The following is a 24,523-nucleotide window of genomic DNA, read 5'->3' as shown; positions in this document are numbered from 1 at the left end:
CCTAGGACCAAAAGGCTTCTTAACAGCTTCTACCCCCAAGTCATAAGACTCCTGAACAGCTAATCAAAGGGTTACCCAGACCCCTCTTTTACGCTGCTGCTACTCTCCGTTTATTATCTATGCATGGTCACTTTCACTCTATCTACATGTACATATTACCTCAATTACCTAGACTAACTGGTGCCCCTGCACATTGACTCTATACCGGTACCCCCTGTATATAGCCTATTGTTATTTTCCTGCTGCTGTTTAATTATTTGTTACTTTTATTTTCTATTTTTTACTTATCTATTTTTTTACTCAACACTTATTTTTCTGATAACTGCATTGTTGGTTAAGGACTTGTAAGTAAGCATTTCACTGTTGTATTTGGCAAAATACAATTTGATTTGATTTGATTTATACAAGTGTCTGGAACTCTATTAGAGGGAAGTGACACCATTCTTCCATCATTTAGTGTTTTGTTGATGGTGGTGGAAAAAGCTGTCTTAGGCGCCGCTCCTTAATCTCCCATAAGTGTTCAATTAGGTTTAGATCTGGTGACTGAGACACACACACAAAAACACACATGCTCCTTTGAGACTCCTCTTTCAAATTCACTGAGATTTCTTCTTCCAGACATGGTAGCCAAAATAATAGGCTACTTGACATTTTTATACATGACCCTAAGTATGATGGGATGTTAATTGCTTAATTAACTCAGGAACCACACCTGTGTGGAAGCACCTGCTTTCAATATACTTTGTATCCTTCATTTTCTTAAGTGTTTCCTTTATTTTGGCAGTTACCTGTATCTCCCTTCAGCAAAATGTGAAATAACTTATGGTACTTAGAATATAACTGAGAATGATTAAACTTACTATATTCTGAATGTGTTACTGTGCTATTTTATTGAGAGGCTCCTGCTGGTTGCACACAAGCACACATGCACACACACATACACAAACACATGCACACACACATGCACACACACACAACCAACACACACAACCATGTCACCAACCCCGTGGCTGTACAGTGCCGTCTTTGTGGCCTGCTCGGTCCAGTCAGAAGGTGTTGTTGAGGTTGTCACATCAGAGATGAGTCTCATTCCTCCTCGTTACAGATAACATTGTATCAGCTTTCCTCTCTCCAGGTGGAGACTCAATGGCCTCCACTGTACCCAGTCAGCCCTGTATGCTGGGGTATTTCTAGTGACAGCAGTCAGCCAGGAGAAATGAACATATCATATTTTAGCAAGAGAATAGATGAGAGAACTTCACCTCACATTCTTTGCTCTACCAGCTCTCTCTCTCTGTGCACTTCTTTACCCCCCTCCGCTCTCTGTACCTGTCTCTATCTCTCTCTGTACTCTTCTTTACACCCCCTCCCCCGTTCTCTGTACCTGTCTCTGTCTATCTCTCTCTGCACTCTTCTTTATACCCCCTCCCCCGTTCTCTGTACCTGTCTCTGTCTATCTCTCTCTGCACTCTTCTTTATACCCCCTCCCCCCCCCCCGTTCTCTGTACCTGTCTCTCTCTGTACTCTTCTTTATACCCCCTCCCCCCGTTCTCTGTACCTGTCTCTCTCTATCTCTCTCTGTACTCTTCTTTACACCCCCTCCCCCGTTCTCTGTACCTGTCTCTCTCTGTACTCTTCTTTATACCCCCTCCCCCCGTTCTCTGTACCTGTCTCTCTCTATCTCTCTCTGTACTCTTCTTTACACCCCCTCCCCCGTTCTCTGTACCTGTCTCTCTCTGCCTCTCTGCACTCTTCTTTACACCCCCTCCCCCGTTCTCTGTACCTGTCTCTCTCTATCTCTCTCTGTACTCTTCTTTATACCCCCTCCCCCGTTCTCTGTACCTGTCTCTCTCTGTACTCTTCTTTATACCCCCTCCCCCCGTTCTCTGTACCTGTCTCTCTCTGCCTCTCTGTACTCTTCTTTACACCCCCCCCCCCGTTCTCTGCACCTGTCTCTCTCTGCCTCTCTGTACTCTTCTTTACACCCCCTCCCCCCCGCTCTCTGTACCTGTCTCTCTCTGCCTCTCTGTACTCTTCTTTACACCCCCTCCCCTCCCCTCCGCTCTCTGTACCTGTCTCTCTCTGCCTCTCTGTACTCTTCTTTACACCCCCTCCCCCCGTTCTCTGTACCTGTCTCTCTCTGCCTCTCTGTACTCTTCTTTACACCCCCTCCCCCCCCCTCCGCTCTCTGTACCTGTCTCTCTCTGCCTCTCTGTACTCTTCTTTACACCCCCTCCCCCCCCTCCGCTCTCTGTACCTGTCTCTCTCTGCCTCTCTGTACTCTTCTTTACACCCCCTCCCCCCCCCTCCGCTCTCTGTACCTGTCTCTCTCTGCCTCTCTGTACTCTTCTTTACACCCCCTCCCCTCCCCTCCGCTCTCTGTACCTGTCTCTCTCTGCCTCTCTGTACTCTTCTTTACGCCCCCTCCCCCCCGTTCTCTGCACATACTTACCGTACATACTATTGGAAGCAACAAGGGGAACCAGAATCCTTTCCAGGTATTTCAATCAGGGCATTATTCATAAAGATAGATTCCTTTGATTAACAGCTTTTCAGTCAGTCTCTATTTTTGTACCTGTTTATTACACTACCTTTTCATCCTCAAATTTGTTAGAGATGAATGAGTCACTCACAAGTGGAAGGTCACCCACAGGAATTATTCAATATATCTCTCTGGTGTTTTCTTTAGCATCAGCAACCCAGTAATCCTCTGTAGAGCCTGTAGCATCTCAGGGCAGATACCAGCAGAGAGGAGGAGCAGACGGAGCCGAGTCAGGCGCCCCTGGTGAGGTGCTTGACTCAGAGCCTCCACACTTACACTAACACCTCGCTACTGAGGGAAGAACATGCTCGCAAGCACAAACACAGACACCCACACAAAACACACACGGCAGCATCTGACTGGCATCATGCAGAGAAGAGCAGGGCTGAGGAATGCAGAGCTGGCACTGGGTAAAGGAGAGACAGATATCACAGTCACCTAATTGGTCTGTTTCCAAATGACACAGCTATGCAGCTATGCAGAACTTGTTGTTCTGTTCCACATCTCTCGCATGTGCATGTAGAATTCTTCAGGGAGGTCATTTATTCTGTTATCTGAATGCCACAAAATGAAGATTCCCCTAAACCAACAGGTTTAGTACCAGACCGCAACATACCAAGGCATCTTCTTTATTTGGCCGAAAGTCTTTTCCTAGATAAGTCCCAAATTTGTGTAATACAGAGGACATGCACATCCATTCCTTTGTTTCATATGGCTGAGTTCTTTGCTGGCCCCAAGGCGTTTACTAGCATAGCAATGGGTGTTGTGAAACGGGCTGTAACACTGTTCTGCTCCTCCCTGTGAGACTTAAACTAGCTCTATGCCACAACACGGTGAGGCCCAATCACAACACTACATCATGTGATTAATGGCAGGCTGTTGGTGTCCTGTTCATCTACGCTTCATATTCCTCTCTCTCTCTCTGTAGGTGCAATGCGGGTCAAACTGGAACTCAGACAGTAAACGGTGTCTGGATTGAGCCTGTGTAGGAGTAGGAAAGGCTATCGTCTCACTTCAGCCCTGTAAATTAATTCTCTACGCTTATATAACCAGCACTGGGCGTAGGCTTCAGCAGCTGCAACTATCTAATTGAGTACAAGGCCCTTGAAAAGAGCCTCAACCTATAGCAGTATTTGCAGAACTTGCTGAAGCAGGCTCACATGGTCACAGCTGCACCCATATTAAAGTTAACCAACCATAAGCTACCTCCATACCTCCCCCTGCTGAGCCAAAGAGCACCGGAGAGGAGGGATGACCTTCCTCCTCTCAGGTTCATGATTAGCAGCAGTCAGCAGAACAGTGACTGTAATAATGTGAGGAGAGAAAGAACAGAGGATCCCAGCATCAGTGAGGGGGCTAGAGGGAGGAGAGGGTTACCCTCAGGACACTGACTCATGGTGTCGCTCTCTCTCACTCTTTATCACATTTTCCCCCCTCTAACTTCTGTTCTAGTTTGCTCTCCTTCTTCCTCTCAGTCATTCTGCCTCTCTTCATTGTCCAGCTCTCTGTCTCCCTGCTGTAGGCGGTCCCTTCTTGTTATATAATTTGTGGGTCCATGGAGTCTGACACAGCTGGAGAGTAAAACACACACACCTACCCCATCCCAGTGAGGAGCCTCATTTAGCATCTAGCTCAGATCAACAGAGGAATCAGGTATGACTACACTCACATGTGAATGGAGCACATTTATCCACCCAATCCACTACAGTGTAACATACTGGCCCATTTCTCTCTCACACACACCCAGACAAACATGCACGTACGTACGCACATAGTCATATTACCGCAGCATTCTGCTGGAGAGAGACAGATGTGAATTTCATAGTTCTATCCAAAAACAAGTGTGACTCAAGTAGACTGGGTTGTTCAGTATGGTTCAGAAAAGGCCTTCGTCCTAATCCCAGGCCTGTTGTCAACTCATGTCTCCGTAAAAGTGAAGTCATGTTTCTGTGAAGCAAGAACACGGCCAGATGTACTCCATAATTGAAAAGGAAGAGAAAAAAAAAGAGAAAAGAAATGAGGGAAAGCAAACCGGCACAGAGAACACGGTGAGGAACATGGGAGAGAGAAGTACAGTGATGCACAAACCCTGCCACTTCCCTGACTTCAGGTGACACATCGTCAGACAGTGGCAGAGTCGCTTCCCCTCCAAGCATGCCCCTTTCCAACCACAACACATACCACGACAGAGAGAACATAACGTAACACTCACATCAGGATGTAATCAACCTAGCAGGCAGCCGCAGGAAGAGAATATGATTGAATCAGAAAGCATTTACAGGGCTGTTTATTTGTTGCTATTATACTGAGTGCCTAAATCAAAACACTAAAAGGCCTTAATTTGCAATCATTTCAACTGCATCTCATTAGTTTTGGCACATATTGACTAAAACAATAAAAGATAATAATGAGAATAATGTGGTTGAGTCAATCAATCAGTACCATCTCCTGCTGGCTGGCTGGCTGGCTGGCTGGCTGGCTGGCTGGCTGGCTGGCTGGCTGGCTGGCTGGCTGGCTGGGTTCAGCATTAGTGCTGTCATCCGCTAGTGAATGATGAGGGAAATGTGGGATTATATCACAGTCATCATCCTCAATGGCCTCAGATATGAGCCTGACTACAACATGCTTATTAACCGCGTGCCATTGTGACGGGGGAACTAAAGACCAATCAGAGGAGATGGATCCTGGTCTGAGGCATGACTGACTTACTGAAGAAACTCCAATTATCATTGTAGCCACTGCTGTTACGATCATATCTGCTCCAGTCACTGTTTTGTGGCAGGCAGCCCTTGAGTGATGCACAGGCTCCCTTTCCTCCGTGAACTCTCCACTCACTCACTCTCTTACATTGTGAGAACACATCCCTTCCAAGGCTACTGATCTATGTCAAGGTTTCGACTGAAGGAGCTCATTTCTAAATGAATTTAGGTGCGTGCTTCTCGACATTTAGATGAGACTGAAACATGGGTAAAGGATCTGTAAAGCAAAATAAGTGTCTGCTGCTACTCTCTCTGTTTGACCACGGGCCACTGCTCCTCTGTCTTTTGTCAGCGTCTTGTTGCGGGAGAAGGGCATTGTTTGTGAGCCTCTTGAAATGATAGGTTATCGTCCCCCAATGCTGTGCATTTCATTGTTGAGTGAGCAAAAAGCGTCCCGAGGGCTAGCGGCCGTCTTCAGGAGAGTGAGGGATTGTTGTGAGAGCTCGACCCCACTGCCCCACCTCTCCCTCAGTCTCCCCACAACATAATGTTGTGTTGCTTGGTGCAGAGATCCTTTGTTTGGCTGTAGCACTGACTTGAGAAGAAGTTCAATCTGAATGAGGCCATGAAGAGTCAGAAGAGACCATTCCTAAAATGTCTCCTCTTTGGCTGTGGACACTCCTAATGTTCATCTCATCTTAATCCCTATCCAAATCCTATTATACAAGATTAATCAATAATTTGTTTTGAAACGATACTCTAGGTGAAACAAGTAAATGGTTTAGGACTTTACAAGACTTGAATATATGCCTTCACATTCATTAGGTGTTAAACCTGGCCTCTCCTGCTGTTACTGTAGGAGATGGAAGGAGAAAGGATGGTGTTGTGTGCCAGGTTAATAAGACAGCAGATAAATAGCACAGGGACGTTTGCAGCAGCCTAGCTCTTACCTGCCCATCCCCATCATAAGGCCTTATTGGGGGAACTAAGCTGGTTAGCTAAACCCATAGGGAAACATTTGGACTGGAAACAGAGAATGCACATCTCTAATTGGCTGGGTGCTGGGCCATCCACTACTGCTGCAGACATCTTAGACACCTCGGCAGGAGCGGGATAACGAGCTCTGTGAACCACAGTCAGGCCTAGAAAAGCACTTGGACATGTAAAAAGAGTCCAAATATAACTGTATAGTAGCTGTACTTGATTCACTAATCATAGCACAGCAAATGAGTGCAGAAGGATGTGGTGGTTGCGGAGATACGATTGCAACATGGCTGCTCTGCTGGTTGTGTGGCTTGCTGGCAGGCAGAGGAAGGCTGTGATACACAGCTGGGGATAGCCCTTTAAGAGAGAAATGCTCCACTAAGCCACTTCTCTCCAACACCACCTAGCTCAGAGATATACCATAGGCCTGCAGAAAGAGTCCCTAGGCAGACCCTTAATCCTGTGGCGCTGTAAAGTGTAAGGCGGCCGCACTCAGAGGCACTCAACTGATACTCAACACATGACAGAAAAGGGATTTCATGTTTCCAATGAGGAGCTGAGGAAAATCAATCATGTGCTCTGACGGCCGGGGACGAGGGCCTGCCTGCCACCCAGCTCACTGCTGAGGGAGCTCTGCCAAGTGTGCTGACACTTACAAGCCTGGAAGTTGATGGGAAAGCACCGAAGGCTTGTCTCTTCAGTATATGTCTGTTTCTTAGTGGAGCTCTTGGCCCTACTGGACCCTGTCAATTGTAATAGACAAAACGCAGAGATAGAAAAGGTGCTGACTGTCTCCTGGGGTCATCTCTGTATGACCTGTATGATATCCTGGCTCAAAGGTTCAACTGGAAGGCCAGGTTTTTGCCATGGCCTTTGTAAAGGTGGTGAGTAAAGTGGTGAGTAAAGTGGTGAGTAAAGAGTGGTTAGTAAAGAGTGGTGAGCAAAGAGTGGTTAGTAAAAAGTGGTGAGCAAAGAGTGGTTAGTAAAAAGTGGTGAGTAAAGAGTGATTAGTAAAGAGTGGATGCGTGTATGTGAGAGTGTATGCATGCATGTGTGTGTGTGTGTACACAGGCGTGTTTGTGCATGTGTGCGTGCGTGTGTCTGTGTGATAAATGGGATAGAATACTGAGAGGAAGAGAGACGTACCCAGAGACACCAGAAATGGAAACTTCCCTCCCGAGGGCTACAGATGTTTCCACATGGGCCACTGCACACACAGATACGCATGCACACATGCACAAACACGCCTGTGTACACACACACACACACATGCATGCATACACTCTCACATACACACACACACCAGGTTTCGGCAAATGAGGTTTCAGGGTTGGTTCCACCGCAAGCTCCACTTTGACCACCAGAAGGATGCCCACAGCTTATAGGGAAGCCTTGCGCTTAGAGCGTTGGGCCAGTAACCGAAAGGTTGCTAGTTTGAATCCCTGAGCCGATAAGGTAAAAAGTCTGCCAATGTGTCCCTGAGCAAGGCACTTAACCCTAATGTCTCAAGGGTCGCCGTTGATATTGGCAGACCCTGGCCGTGACCACACTATCTGAGGGCGTCTCAGGGAGAGATGAGATATGCAAAAAACACATTTCCAATTCACATGTGTATTAATACACACTTGTACATGTGTGAAATAGGACAAATATAAGTCCCCAACAAATTATTACAAACACACATACACACAGTCTGCAGCTGTGATCTGCCATGTAGAAATAATATGTTATGAAAACCTGATCTGCTGTAAACATTAAGAATAATTCAATTTCTGTCTCTCATAGCCAAATACATAGGGCCTGCTAATTCTCTGAGGGGAAATCAATGATGGATGCATAGTCAATGCTGGCCATATTTTATTTATAACTAGGCAAGTCAGTTAAGAACAAATTCTTATTTTCAATGACAGCCTAGGAACAGTGGGTTAACTGCCTTGTTCAGAACAACAGATTTGTACCATGTCAGCTTGGGGATTTGAACTTGAACCTTTCGGTTACTAGTCCAACACTCTAACCACTAGGCTACGCTGCCACCCCAGATGGAACAAGCTCTTTCTGCAGACACATTATGCAACAGACCTCTCCTCTGGTATTCTTAGAGCAGTCTGACTTGAAAATGCATTTCAGTAGGAATGTCTGCTGAGCAAGTGCATGATGTAACGTGATGAATCCCTGGAGACATGAGGGAGGAGATGGAAAGTTGGACATTTATGAAAATGCACGCGTCTCTCTCAGGCTCTTCTGCATGCGCTGATGCAGAGGACATGCCTCTCTCTCTCCTCACTCCCCTCACTACAAGGGCCTCCAACCTTCTACTACCATACACAGAAAGGGGGATGAAACAAGGAGTGTTGGCAGCCATTATCCTAATTCTCATGAGGGGGGATGACACTACGAGTGCTGCTGAGGAGTAATTGCTCCGCCATAGTAATTATCAGGCATAAACACTACTGGCTGCTTGGCCCTTCAGAAGAACCACCAGCTGTAATTATTTCCTTTGAAAGGAAAGTTTTGATTTCCTTCTATGAAACTACTTAGCAGGACTGTAACTTAAGGTTTTCACTAATGTAATGAAAGGATTTTACTATTTAATACAGCCTCTGCAGCCGTATGCTCTGCCATGGCACAGATGAGCTGGCGTCAGATCAGAGAGAGAGAGAAGAGAAGGAGGAGCAGGAGGAAGGAGGGTGAGAGAGTATGAGAGAGTGTATGAGAGAGAGAGAGAGTATGAGAGAAAGAAAGAGAGAGAAATGGAAAGAGAGGGGGGGAGCAGGGGGAGGATGAGGAGGAGGGACAGTGTTTATCTTGATCATCTCAAGGTTAAGTTAAGTATCCTATCTGTAAAGCTTCATTGGGCATGTCCTCTCTTCATGGGCCATAACACCCATAAACCCCCCACATCCCATAGCATGCCTCCTCTACAGCACCCCCCCACTCCCACCCACCGCACAATGCTAAGGACAGTCTATCATATCCATAGATGAATACTAATAAGTACAGAACATAGCAGTCAGTCAGTGTGGCAGAACCTCAAACACATGCAGCATACATCAGAGCACAGAGACCACAGCAATCTAATGGTCAATCAATATATAAGACACATTTATGTGATGAAAAGTATTTGATCAACTGACAGCTTTTTTCTATTACAGCTGCAAATCAATTTTCCATCACTATAGACAACACTGCCACTCACTCTTAGCTTGGTCTTCCCCTGGTGAGCAAAGGGAGCATACATACAATACATCCCACCCAATGAACATAATCAATTAAAACCTGCTATTAGCCTGCTAGGAACAGTTATTTATGAATCAAGTACGAGTGAACTTTCCTCCAGACCATGCAGCTCCACAACATAATCCTTGCAGCTCCACAACATTTCACACAGGATTAGCACCCGAGGGAGCCTGGCTGTGAAGAGTGAAGAGGGACGGATGCAGAGAAAGGGAGTTGAGAGGGAATGCAGTGGAAGAGAGGAAGAGATGACATGGGTGGTGGGTGGGGAAGTGGTCTGAAGGACACTATGGGAGTTGAGAGAGGGAAGTAAGGCCCTAATCCACACATAGCGGGCTATGGAATAGGAGAAGAGACAAGAAGAGATGTGTAGTGTTTACAAAATTAACAGCTGTATGTGTAGATAACATATTCACATTGGTGACTTGCAGGCATGAATAAATTATTCAAATATTTGGCAGATGTTATTGCGGGTGTAGTGAAATGCTTATGTTCCTAGCTCCAACAGTGCAGTAATACGTAACAATACACACAAATCCCAAAAAGAAAAAGAAAGGAATTAAGAAATATAGAAATATTTGAACGAGCAATGAGTCCGGAATATAAATATATATGCAGTGCATTCAGACAGTATTCAGACCTCTTCCCTTTATCCACATTTTGTTACGTTACAGCCTTATTCTAAAATTGATTAAATAGTTTTTTCCCCTCTAGTCTCCCAGTCCCTCCCGCTGAAAAACATCCCCACAGCATGATGCTGCCACCACCATGCTTCACTGTAGGGATGGTGCCAGGTTTCCTCTAGACATGAAGCTTGGCATTCAGACCAGAGAACCTTTTGCAAACTCCAAGCGGGCTGTCATGTGCCTTTTACTGAGGAGTGGCTTCGGTCTGGCCACTCTACCACAAAGACCTGATTGGTGGAGTGTTGTAGAGATGGTTGTCCTTCTGGAAGGTTCTCCCATCTCCACTGACAAACTCTGGAGCTCCGTCAGAGTGACCATCGGGTTCTAGGTCACCTCCCTGACCAAGGCCCTTCTCCCCAGATTGCTCAGTTTGGCCTGGTGGCCAGCTCTAGGAAGAGTCTTGGTGGTTCCAAACTTCTTACATTTAAGAATGATTGTGGACATTGTGTTCTTGGGAACCTTCAATGATGCAGAAAGGTTTTGGTACCCTTCAACAGATCTATGCTTCGACACAATTCGGTCTTTCTGAGCTTTACGGACAATTCCTTCGAATTCATGGCTTGGCTTTTGTTCTGGCATGCACTGTCAACTGTGGGACCTTATGATCAATGGAAACAGGATGCACCTGAGCTCAATTTCGAGTCTCATAGCAAAGGGTATGAATACTTATGTAAATAAGGTATTTCAGTTTTTTGTAATAAATTTGCAACATAATTGTAAAACCTGTTTGCACTGTGTCATTATGGGGTATTGTGTGTAGATTGATGAGGAAACCAATGAATTTAACATAACAAAATGTGTTAAAAGTAAAAGGGTCTGAATACTTTCCGAATGCACTGTATATGTGTATGATGGTGTGTATAGACATTATGGACAGTATATAAATAGAAAAGGTGTGTATAGAAGGATGTGTATAGAAAAGGTGTGTATAGAAGGTGTGTATATATATAGGATGAACCTTGACTAGAATACAGTATATACATATAAAGTGGATAAAAAAAGTGTGTAAACATTATTAAAGTGACCACTGTTCAATGACTATGTACATAGGGCAGGAGTCTCTAAGGTACAGGGTTGAGTATCGGGTGGTAGCCGGCTACGAACAGTGACTAAAGTTCAGGGCAGGGTACTGGGCAGAGGCCGGCTAGTGGTGACTATTTAACAGTCTGATGGCCTGGAGATTGAATCAGTTTTTCAGTCTCTTTGATGTACTTGTACTGGCTCCGCCTTCTAGATGGTAGTGGGGTGAACAGGTCATGGCTCGGGTGGCTGAGGTCCTTGATGATCTTCTTGACCTTCCTGTGACACCGGGTGCTGTAGATATCCTGCAGGGCAGGCAGTGTGCCCCCGGTGATGCGTTGGGCTGACCGCACCACCCTTTGGAGAGCCCTGCAATTGCAGATGGTGGAGTTGCCGTACCAGGTGGTGATATAGGCCGACAGGATGCTCTCAATGGTGCATCTGTAGAAGTTTGTGAGGGTCTTAGGAGCCAAGCCGGATTTCTTCAGCCTTCTGAGGTTGAAGAGGATCTGTCGCACGTTCATCACCACACTGTCTGTGTGGATGGACCATTTCAGGTTGTCAGTGATGTGCACGCCAAGGAACTTGAAGATTTTCACTCTCTCCACTGCGGCCCCGTCGATGTGGATGAGGGCGTGCTCCCTCTGCTGTCTCCTGTCCACGATCAGTTCCTTTGTTTTGTTGACGTTGAGGGAAAGGTTATTTTCTTGGCACCACTCCATCAGGGCCCTCACCTCAACCCTGTAGGCTGTCTCGTCGTTGCTAGCAATCAGGCCTACCACTGTTGTGTCATCTGATGATTGAGTTGGAGACGTGCGTGGCCACACAGTCATGGGTGAACAGAGAGTACAGGAGGAGGCTGAGCACGCACCCTTGTGGGGCCCCACTGTTGAGGATCAGCGTAGCAGAGATGTTGTTGCATACCTTTACCACTTGGGATTGACCCGTCAAGAAGTCCAGGGCGGGGTGTTCAGACCCAGGGCCCCAAGCTTAGTGATGAGCTTGGAGGGTACTATGGTGTTGAAGGCTGAGTTGTAGTCGATGAACAGCATTTTTACATAGGTATTCCTCTTGTCCAGATGGGATAGGGCAGTGTGCAGTGTAATGGCGATTGCGTCATCTGTGGATCTATTGGGGTGGTATGCAAATTATAGTGGGCCTAGGGCAGTGGAGGCTGCTGAGGGGAGGACAGCTTATAGTAATGGCTGGAACGGAGTGAATGGAATGGCATCAAACACATGGAAACCATTTGTTTGATGTATTTAATACCGTTCCACTTATTCCGCTCCAGCCATTACCACAAAACAGTCCTACCCAAATAGGGTGCCACCAACCTTTTGTGTCAGGTAAGCTGGAAGTGATGATCCTTATCTAGCTTCTCAAAGCACTTAATGATGACAGAAGTGAGTGCTACGGGGCGATAGTCATTTAGTTCAGTTACTTTCACATTCTTGGGTACACAAACAATGGCAAGTCGGGACAACATACTGGGATAGGGAGAGATTGAATATGTCCGTTAAACACTCAAGTCAGCTGGTCTGCACATGCTCTGAGGATACACAAATGCTCTGATGCTCATGCTCTGATTCACACATGAGTCATTCTGTATATCTGGATTACAGATATGAATATGGGTAGTGTTGCCTACAGTATGCGATTGCAGTAGAGTTTTTCTACATAGAGAATTAGAAAGTGTGATAACTGATTACTTTATTTACAGTATGCAAGCATTCCTTAATTACAGTCAATTATGTCTGTCGCTTGCGGCTCAGCTCTAGAAGGCCTGCCTCTGGCATATAACTCAACTTCCTATTTAAAGCAGCCAGGCAGAGGTGTGATACTGCCAATGGGGGTGTGCTGGGTTGGCTGGGGCTGGCTGGGCCGGATGCTGGAGCCTTTGATTAAAGCCCTCCATCCCTTGCCTAATGTCCTGCCTGCCTTCCCCTGAATTATTCACTGGCTTTGTGGAGTGGGCTGGGGGTGTGTGTACTGCATGCTACAAGCCTGCTAAGTGTGTTAGCCAAAAAACATAATGCAATAAAGCTCAGCCATGCATAATGGATGGGATCCCAGGACCGCCACCTGCCATGGGAATCCAGAAGTAGAGAGGAGGGATCAGGAGAGCTCAACGGCAATGTCGCCAAAACATTGGTTTCTTATGTCGCCCCAGATCTCTGTCCATCCATCTCTCCCTTCCTCCCTAAAACACAGTTTAAAATGCTCCATCATTGGACAGTGATTCGTCAAAGTCAGCATAGTTTTTAGTACCATATAGCATGCGGAGGCTACAGTAGTGAGCCCTACTCTCATCTCAGGGGGGCAGCATCCTCGGCTGTTCCTCACATAAAGGAAATGAGCCTTCTGACACAGAGACAAAAAAATCACCTCACAGCGTAACCTAACAGTGGCTCCCTCTCCCACAATCACTAATTCACACTGTGTCTCAGACATCACTGGTATTAATGTACTGTAGCTGAGGAACGCTCAACGCCATTCCCTTATATCGAGGTGGAGTTGAGTATTGATAACTGGTCGCGCGATTTTCTATTAACAACAGTGAGTCACCATCAGTCATAAAAATGTGTACAAATTTACATTCTGAAAACGCTTACCTGTACCTATGTTTGTCCTGTACAACTGTGGCCCTTCTGCGGGGTGCTGAAATTCATACTTTTGATAAAAACTTTTATTGAGTACAACCACTGACTTTTTCCTTGAGTCAGAGATCTGTATATAAGGACGAGATGCTCATGTCTCTGCCCTAACAATGGGAGTTGTTGTCCCAAGGTCGGGAAGGCAGGCGACAAGCTTAGGTCCAAAATAAGCCCATTGGGTTATTTTTGACAGATTGTGGCGAGTGAAACCTCTCGCTTCGCCTCTTCCTCTCTGTTTGTGTTGCTCAAAGTTTTTATTAAAAGCATGAATTTCAGCACCACGCACGTGGAAGAACCGCAGTTTTATTATGTTACAAAGTGGGATTAGCATTTATTTAATTGTCACTTTTTATCAACAGTCTACTGAAAATACTCTGTCAAATTGGAAGAAAAGTTGAAGAAAAAAATATATATTTTTAAAGATTAATACAAATTTGACTACTAAAACATTATTGTGACGTAAGTATTCAGCCCCTTTGTTTAGGCAAACCTAAATCACCTAATAAGTTACATGGACTCACTCTGTGTGAAAATATAGGACTTTACATGATTTTTAAATGACTAACCCTTTCTCTGTCCCCCATACATACAATATCTGTAAGGTTCCTCAGTCAGTTATTGATTTTCAAGCACAGATTAAACTACAAACACCAGGGAGCTTTTCAAAAGCCTCATAAAGAAGGGGAGTGATTGGTAACAATATCAAATCAGACATTGAATATATCTTGCATGGTATCAATATATCAAGCATGGTCAAGTTAATAATTATGCTGTGGATAATGTATTAAACCACCCAGACACATTAAAGATAGAGTCATCCTTCTGAACTGAGCTGCAGCATAGGAATGAAACTGATAATGGATGTTACCATGAGGCCATTGGTGATTTTAAAACAGTTACAGAGTTCAATGGCTGTGATGGGAGAAAACTGAGGATGGATGAAGAACATTGTTGTGACTCCACAATAATGACCTAAATGACAGAATGAATAGAATAATACAAATATTACAAAACATCCATCTTGTATGCAACAAGGCACTAAAGTAATATTGCAAAAAGAAACACAGCAAAGGAATACACCATTTGGCCTAAATGCAAAGCCTTATTTTTGGGTCAAATCCAACACTACGCTTCACTGAGTAACTGCCTCCTTATTTTCAAGCACGGTGGTGGCTGCATCATGGTTTGGGTAAGCTTCACATCGGAAAGTACTGGGGAGTTTTTCGGGATAAAAACAAATGGGATGGAGCTAAGCACAGGCAAAATCCTAGAGGAAAACCTACTTCAGTCTGCTTTACACCAGACACTGGGAGAGGAATTCACCTTTCAGCAGGACAATAGCCTTCAACAAAAGGCCAAATATACACTGGAGTTGCTTACCAAGAAGACAGTGAATGTTCCTGAGTTGCCTTGAAAATCTATGGAAAGACTTGACAAAGCTTGAATAACTCTGAAAATAATAATGGGCTAATATTACACAACCCAGGTGTGTAGAGGTCTTAGAGACTTACCCAAGGTGTTGCTAACATGCATGGGCTCAGGGAGATGAATACTTATGCAATGACTATATATCAGTTATTTCATTTCTATATTTGACAAATCTTTTTTTAAATTTTCCACTTTACAGAGCATTTTGTGTAGACTGACACATTGTTTTCAATTAAATCTATTTTAATCCCACTTTGTAATACTTTTGCAAGGCAATGTAGGTACAGGTAAGCGTTTTCAGAATTACCATTTTTACGAGTTTCAACTGATGGTGGTGACTCAATGTTGTTGCTAGCAAATCGCGTGACCAGTTATCAATACTCAACTCCGCCTTGATATATGAGAACGGACATGAGCGTTCCTCAGCTAGCATTATTGTAGGTTAGAGGACTACTAAACATAGACACATTTAAGGGCATTGGACAGGAACATGGGATTGGTAGGAGAGCATTACATCTCCCAATCAATGTGCGGCTAGTAGAACAGCTCCATCAGCAATTCATTTAGTCTGGCAGCTGCCAGAGAGATGGCAGTGTTGCTGTGAATGCAGGGCCTGGGGTGTTTATGTAGGAGCTGACCACTCAGACTGGGGAAGATGTTATATATGCTGTGCCAGGGAGAGCTGTTAGTGAAATGACCAACAAAATCAAGGCCACTGTTGAGGACCCTGAATACATCCCTAGTAAGTCACAAAGAACCGTGAAATACTGGTGGGTGTATGACAGTATCCAGACACGGACTGGAATAGACAACGTATGCACGGGTACACTATGTAAATATTGAATAAACTAATGTAAAGCCTAGCTGAATGTTACTGAGCATGCATAAGCCCTTTTTATTCCTTCTCAGATCTTCTTTTACATTACCATTTATGAACAAACACACCACGTCTGTATAAAAACATGTCACAAATAATTCTAATTTAGAGATTATAGAACAACTCACAACGACAAAATCCATAATAATAATACCTGGGAATTATATAGTGCTTTTCAAGGACAAAACAAAACTTTAGACTAAACAACAATAGGAATAAAGAGCGGCGAGGTGGTGAAGGGTTTTGTAGGTCAGAAGGAGGACCTTGTAACCAATGTGTTGGGAGACAGGGAGCCAGTGGACTTCACAGAGGACAGGGGTGATGTGCTGCCAGGACAGTGTTGACGAGGAGTCGGGACGGAAAGTTGAACCATTTGGAGCTTATGGAGGGAGCTTGAGTTGATGCCGGAGAGTAGTGAGTTGCAGTAGTCAAGACAGGAGGAGATGAATGCATGTCTGAGGGTTTCAGCGGCAGGGCGGAAGAGGGAGGATCTGACTTTGGCAATGTTGCAGAGCTGGAAGAATGAGGATTTGACAGTCTGTCTTATGTGGTGGTTAAAGGAGAGGGTGGAGTCCAGGATGATGCCAAGTATGTGTGTAATACTGCAAACTACAACTACAGATGTGTTAAGAGTCATCATGGCTAAAACTCTGTCGGGCTTGGAAGCTTCTTAACTTACTGAATTATGTTCCCCTGCAACCCAGACATCTTCCAGTACTTAGTCTGACAATGCTCTGCTAAGGAGAGTAGCTGTTGGCATAATATAGTACATTAGCCTTTCACTATACTGTAACTGGCTGGCTGCAGAAACTACTTCCCTGGGAATATCTCATCCTCTACACTCAACTTCAAATGTCTCATCTATTCATTTAAAGAGAGCTAACTAAACAGGGACCCAGGCGTTTAATGGCTGCCTCACTAATCATTTCAGCATAATAACATCATTTATCTGGTCCCAGATAAAAGCATAAGGCAATTATTCAACACAAAGGAAGTAAAGCTTTAAATAAATATCCCTAACCCGTCCTGTGTATTTGTCAGAAGTATAAATAAAAGGGAAAATTGGCAGCCGACGCATGTTCCCCAGCAGGGTTTGAGACAAAACAACGCTGTCGAAACAAGAGGAAGCGAGTACACATTGAGCAACAGTTTATGATAAAAAGAAAAGTAAGAAATCAACTGGCAACATGCGTGTCGAGAAGAAGAAGAAAACAAGCAGAGGATCAATGGTAGATGAGTGTTGAACAGGCATCCGCGTTAGGCCTGCTGTGGTGATACTGGCAGACAGATGGGGTCTGCTGCTAACGCTTGTGGACACCACTGTGACGCGAGTCTGGGGCCGAGGGGCATCCCAGTCACACAGCAACACAGTGTGTGTGTGGATATGTGTGTGTGTATGTGGGTGTGCATGCGTGCCTGTGTGTCCGCATGGGGGAGTCATGGCCTGTCACATCCTGTCTGAACAAAGACCCAGCACTCTGGGGAAAACAGCCCCGGGGGAACAACCAGGTCATGGATTAGCAAACATTTACCCACCCTGCTGCCCTATCACCAAGCTGATTGGAATAAAACATGGAATAGAGCATTTCATTGGTACTCTATGGTTATCTGTTATTTTTCCACATTTAAAGAGGTTGACATTCAGGCTGGCGTCATGTCAGAAGTGAATTCAAATTAAAGGGTATTGGGGTAGAAGATTTTTTGAAATTATAAGATCATTTCACCATCTCTGTCTCTGGCTGGGGGACAGGTGCAGCGGTCAAACCAATTGGCCTGTGATAATTAAGGTACGATACACTCTTGACCCTCCAGCATGGAGAAAAACAAAGGCCCAGTGAGGTTGTCATCCTGGCATTGTTTACTGAGCTCATTAAAAGGCTCTGTCTGGTCAACAAGACAATGAGCGGTAGAACAGACAGGCAGGGTGAGGAAGCGAGAGAGAGAGAGAGAGAGATGAGAAAGGGAGAGATAATGCATATCAATATATGTGATACATCCCATGTACACTGTAAAAGAGGTAATAATCCTTTGCATGAACTACTTATATTTTTACAAATATGAATTGTTAATTATGGAAATTAAGATTTGTAATATATATATATATATATATTTTAATAGCTATACATAATGCAAATCGAGGTGAGGGTGATGGAAATGCTGTTGGCGGTTGATCTGCTTCTGTTCTGTGGGTGGCACTTTGTGCTCTTTTCGAAGGATGGTCCCAGTCTTTTGGGGGTGCGGGGGGACGGGGGTGGTCTGCCAGTCACTGGGATGACAACCCAACTTGGGATGGGGAGGGGTTTTAGCTGGTGGAATAGGGGGGAACAATTGGAGGTTTACTTAGTAGCAATACAAATATCATGGTATAGCTATATGGACACTCAATCACTATGGTCCTTTTAATGGTGAGTTTATAAATATATATTGTGATAAATAGATGTTAAACTTGTATTTCATTATGGTAAACAAGCTATAATTGTAATGGCTTCGCAGATAATATGAAAATACGGTCAGTATTTACCTGGCAAAAAGAGGAAGGAATATAATATATATTGTTTACAGGAAACTCATTCTGTTTACAGGAAACTCATTTACAGGAAACTCTGTGTGGAAAAAAGACTGGGGGGGGGCAAAATATATTTTTCACATGGGCAAAGAAATTCAAAAGGGTTGATGATATTAATTAACAGTAATTTTGATCCAAATGAGCAAATTCTCCAAACAGATCCTCAAGGTAGATGGATGATTTGAAATATATTATTGGTCAATAATCAGATATGGCTCATTAACCTTTCCGGACCAAATAACGATGATCCACACTTCTTTGAAAATATATATATAATAAATGATCAACCCTACAAGCAATACAATACTCTATTATTATGGTGGGAGATTATAATACTGTTTTAAATACCTCAATGGACCATAAAGGAAATAACACTACAAACTACCTCATGCACTTAAGGAAATCATGAATGTCATGGATATATTGGAATTAGTGGATATATAAAGGCTTAAATATCCTGACCTAGTGAGATATACATGGCAGAGGCTCAATAAGAGCTAGTCGTCTTGATAAATTTGTCATTCTCTCTGGCACCAAAAGTTAAAGTGTTGATAGGGGACAGAATGCAGTCGGACAAACACATAATTGGCATATATATTACTCTTATTAAATTGGAAATTGAATCAAAGCCTATTGGATGATAACTTGTTTTTAACTAGGACAGAATAATTTATAACAAAAATGTTCCAACATTACACAGGTACAGCAGATCCCCTTAATGTATGGGACACTTTTAAATGTGCCTTTAGAGGCCTTGCAATTCAGTACTCATCTCTAAAACAAAAGCAATTTAAGTCAAAAGAGTCCATACTAACATATGTGTCACAGTATCCACCGAGGATGGCGCCTCTCCTCGGTCGGGCGGCGCTCGGCGGTCGTCGTCGCCGGTCTTCTAGCTGCCACCGATCTATGTTTCTGTGTTCTTTGTTTTTTGTCTGATCTAGCCCGCACCTGTCTCTTGTCTGTCATTAGTGGGGAGGTATTTAGTTTGTTTCTTTGGGTTCGTCTTTGTGCGGGATTGTTTGTTCGTCAGCGGGCAGGTCTGTGAACGTTCTGTGCTTTTGCACATTTTTTCCCCAGCAGATTCTCGCTAGAGGAATGTTGTATTTGCCGGGCTGCGCCCCGTGCATATTTTTGTTTTCTCGGGGTTTACTGTGTTCCCGTGTGGTCTCTGGGCGCACCCTATGCCCTTTTGTTACGCCGAGTGGTTTTTCCGTACAATAAATATACCGTTCTACGGCACTACTGGACTACGTCTCCTGCGTTTGACTCTGCCCTTTCCTCCTGCCTTAAGGAACCGTGACAAAATGAAATAGAAGGTGTAACAGAACATATAGATAGCAATAAAAACTGTACCATAGAGGCTCAGAATAAGTTAGAGGAAAAACAAAAAGAAATGGAGGAACTTAAGAAAGATCCAGTGTAATATATTATAAAAATAAAGCGAACTGGATGGAATACGGGGAAAAATGCACCAAATTATTTAAAAAATCTTCAACATAGGAATGCTACCAAAAATCATTTACTGAAACTTGTCACAAATGATGGAGTGACCCATGATTCACCAAATGCTATTTTGAAAGAGGCCGTTTGGCTTAGTTGGTAGAGCATGGTGTTTGCAATGCCAGGGTTGTGGGTTCGATTCCCACGGGGGACCAGTACGGAAGAAAAAAAGAAAGAAATGTATGCCTTCATTACTGTAAGTCGCTCTGGATAAGAGCGTCTGCTAAATGACTAAAATGTAAATGTACTTTAAGCATATGATTTTGTTTTCAGTCTCCTCTATCTGCCCTAACCAAAGCTAATTGTATGGATTTCTGTTATTGCTGATACGCAAGTAACCATTTGGCCATACCGTTTACACCTTCTGTAGAGACCCATCCACTTAGCAAAATATTGATATATAAAATGAATATTGATATCTGTGGTCATAACATGATTTTGTGACATACCACACAGACTCACTAAACACAAATGCTTTGTTTGTAAATTATGTCTGAGTGTTGGAGTGTGCCCCTGGCTATCCGTAAAAATAAATAAATGCTATATATATATATATATATATATATATATATATAGGGCTGTCTGGTTTTAGGAATTTGAAATGAGTACATTTTAGCAATTCCATTTACTTTTGATACTTCAGTATTTTTAAAACCAAATACTTTTAGACTTTTACTCAAGTAGTATTTTACTGGGTGACTTTTACTTTTATTCAGTCATTTTTTATTAAGGTATCTTTACATCTGGACAATTTCTGTTTACCTGGAATTTTTCCTTATTGTAGGGTACTACCACTTTTAGTCTTAATCTTTACTACACTACTCACTGTTTAGCACATGACCTCACATGGGAATCCTTAAAGAGATGGGTGGGGCTGGCTTGAGATGTCACGCCCTGATGTGTTTCACCTGTTCCTGTGATTGTGTCCACCCCCTCCAGGTGTCGCTTATTTTCCCCAGTGTATTTATCCCTGTGTTTCCTGTCTCTCTGTGCCAGTCCGTCTTGTATGCTTAAGTCAAGTCAACCAGCGTGTTATTCCCCCATAGTCCTTTTGCTATTCTCCATTTTCTAGTCCTCCTGGTTTTGCCCCTTGCCTGTTTTCTGGACTTTGTACCTGCCTTTCTGACCATTCTGCCTACCACTCTGTACCTCTTTGACTCTGATCTGGTTATGACCTTTTGCCTGTCTACGACCATTCTCTTGCCTACCCCTTTGGATTAATAAACATTTTAAGACTCCAACCATCTTCATCCTGTGTCTGCATCTGGGTCTCGCCTTGTGTCATGATATAAGAACAATTCTGAATGGGTGTAGACAAAGGAGAGCTCTCCAGTAAGTAACAAAATATTAAAAGCCCCTTTTCTCAAAAGTGAGTTTACAAGTGTATCAACTTTCAAAGCAGAATTACTTTCCCATTGTTCCTCAAAAATGCAGTGTATGATATACCATTTTGTAGTCTCTACTTTTTACCAATGTAAAAAACACAATTTCAAAATTTGCTAAAATAAGACCGAATCCAGGTGGTGAGTCACAAATATAATTTTTTTAACAAGCCATAGAAAGTTGGTTGCAATTTCAGTTTAATCCACCAGAATAGACAGAACAAATATTGTGGTTAAAAGCAAATATACCAAAAAAAATATTCGGTAACATTTTTTTAAAAAAAAGGTAATCTTTGTAAATTATATAAATAGGACTGGTGGAGTTACACTACTGTTCAAAAGTTTGGTGTCACATATCCTTGTTTTACATGAAAACATACATGAAATGAGTTGCAAAATGAATAGGAAATATAGGCAAGACGTTGACAAGGTTATAAATAATGATTTTTAATTGAAATAATAATTGTGTCCTTCAAACTTCGCTTTCGTCAAAGAATCCTCCATTTGCAGCAATTACAGGCTTGCAGACCTTTGGTATTCTGTTTGTCAATTTGTTGAGGTAATCTGAAGAGATTTCACACCATGCTTCCTGAAGCACTTCCCACAAGTTGGATTGGCTTGATGGGCACTTCTTACGTATCATACAGTCAATCCCACAACAGCTCAATAGGGTTGAGATCCGGTGACTGTGCTGGCCACTCCATTATAGACAGAATACTAGCTGACTGCTTCTTCCCTAAATAAACTCAGCAAAAAAAGAAACAGCCTTTTTTCAGGACCCAATCTTTCAAAGATAATTTGTAAATATCCAAATAACTTCACAGATCTTCATTGTAAAGGGTTTAAACACGGTTTCCCATGCTTGTTCAATGAACCATTTTTAATGAACCATTTCCCATGCTTGTTCAATGAAACAATTAATGAACATGTGTTACGGATACAGGTATCCTGTGTGTATTTGTTTTCTCTCCTTCTGCCCTAGTCACAGGTGGCAGTCATCAGTCGCCAATCAGTCGCCAATCTGAAGACACAACTGCTCCTTTTCTCTTACCCAATCACATCCCCTTTCCCTTGGTTTAAAAGGAACCCAATCAGTTGTCTTTGGAGCTCTCTCTTGTTTTTGCGCCTACATGTCACATTTGTCTGTTATTATGTGAGTATGTATTGTGGTGTGTAACTGTTTGTTTGTTGGTGGGAAAAGGGGATACCAAGCCAAGTCGCCCATGGGCATATATTACCCGTAGGAAAACTTTGTCTAAGTACCCTAGTTAGAACTGGGCGGACCACCCACTGTATTTTATTGGTTAGTTAGCTAGCTGTTCATGAAGCAGGTTAGATTAGCTTAGTTTACCGTGTGTTTGGAACAATAAACCTTAAGTGTTTGACGGTAGATTTAGGTTGTCTGTTGTTAGTTCTCACTGTTATGATTTGCATGAGATATGTTACGGGTCTTGTTTCCATCCCCCCTAGACTGCAGGGCCAAAGGGGTTCGTAACAACATGCACCTGTGGAATGGTCGATAAGACACTAACAGGTTACAGACGGTAGGCAATTAAGGTTACAGTTACGTAAACTTAGGACACTAAAGAGACCTTTCTACTGACTCTGAAAAACACCAAAAGAAAGATGCCCAGGGTCCCTGCTCATCTGCAAAAACGTGCCTTAGGCATGCTGCGAGGAGGCATGGGGACTGCAGATGTGGCCAGGGCAATAAATTGCAATGTCCGTACTGTGAGACGCCTAAGATAGGGAGACAGGACGGACAGCTGATCGTCCTTGCAGTGGTAGACCACGTGTAACAACACCTGCACAGGATCGGTACATCCGAACATCACACCTGCGGGACAGGTACAGGATGGCAACAACAACTGCCCGAGTTACACCAGGAACGCACAATCCCTCCATCAGTGCTCAGACTGTCTGCAATAGGTCAAGAGAGGCTGGACTGAGGGCTTGTAGGCCTGTTGTAAGGCATGTCCTCACCAGACATCACCAGCAACAACGTTGCCTATGGGCACAAACCCACCGTCGCTGGACCAGACAGGACTGGCAAAAAGTGCGCTTCACTGACGAGGCACGGTTTTGTCTCACTAGGGGTGATGGTCGGATTCGCATTTATCGTCGAAGGAATGAACGTTACACCAAGGCCTGTACTCTGGAGGGGATCAATTTGGAGGTGGAGGGTCCGTCATGGTCTGGGGCGGTGTGTCACAGCATCATCGGACTGAGCTTGTTGTCATTGCAGGCAATCTCAACGCTGTGCGTTACAGGGAAGACATCCTCCTCCCGCATGTGGTACCATTCCTGCAGGCTCATCCTGACATGACCCTCCAGCATGACAATGCCACCAGCAATATTGCTCTTTCTGTGCATGTTTTCCTGCAAGACAGTAATGTTAGTGTTCTGCCATGGCCAGCGAAGAGCCCGGATCTCAATCCCATTGAGCACGTCTGGAACCTGTTGGATCGGAGGGTGAGGGCTAGGGTCATTCCCCCCAGAAATGTCCGGGAACTTGCAAGTGACTTGGTGGAAGAGTGGGGTAACATCTCACAGCACGAACTGGCAAATCTGGTGCAGTCCATGAGGAGGAGATGCACTGCAGTACTTAATGCAGCTGGTGGCCACACCAGATACTGACTAACTTTTGATTTTGACCCCCCTTTGTTCAGGGACACATTATTCCATTTCTGTTAGTCACATGTCTGTGGAACTTGTTCAGTTTATGTCTCAGTTGTTGAATCTTATGTTCATACAAATATTTACACATGTTAAGTTTGCTGAAAATAAACGCAGTTGACAGTGAGAGGACGTTTCTTTTTTTCTGAGTTTAGTTGGGAGATTTCAATGTACCGATTCCATGGCACAAGGTTTGACACACAAAACAAAGGATTCTAAACTTATATTTTTTTTATTTAAAATATTTTATTTCAGTCAGTTAAGAACAAATT

General features: G+C 43.8%; 1 protein-coding gene across 3 annotated transcripts in view; it reads right to left on the bottom strand.

Moving 5' to 3' along the window:
- The window catches only part of LOC115207689 (membrane-associated guanylate kinase, WW and PDZ domain-containing protein 3-like), a 185,687-nt gene that overhangs the window by 73,158 nt on the left and 88,006 nt on the right, over positions 1-24,523 (bottom strand). The window lies entirely within an intron of this gene.

This window comes from Salmo trutta, chromosome 14 (genome assembly GCF_901001165.1).
Source record: "Salmo trutta chromosome 14, fSalTru1.1, whole genome shotgun sequence".
Lineage (NCBI taxonomy): Eukaryota > Metazoa > Chordata > Actinopteri > Salmoniformes > Salmonidae > Salmo > Salmo trutta.
Note: the sequence above shows the minus strand (reverse complement) of the source record. Positions and strands in the feature narration are given on the sequence as shown.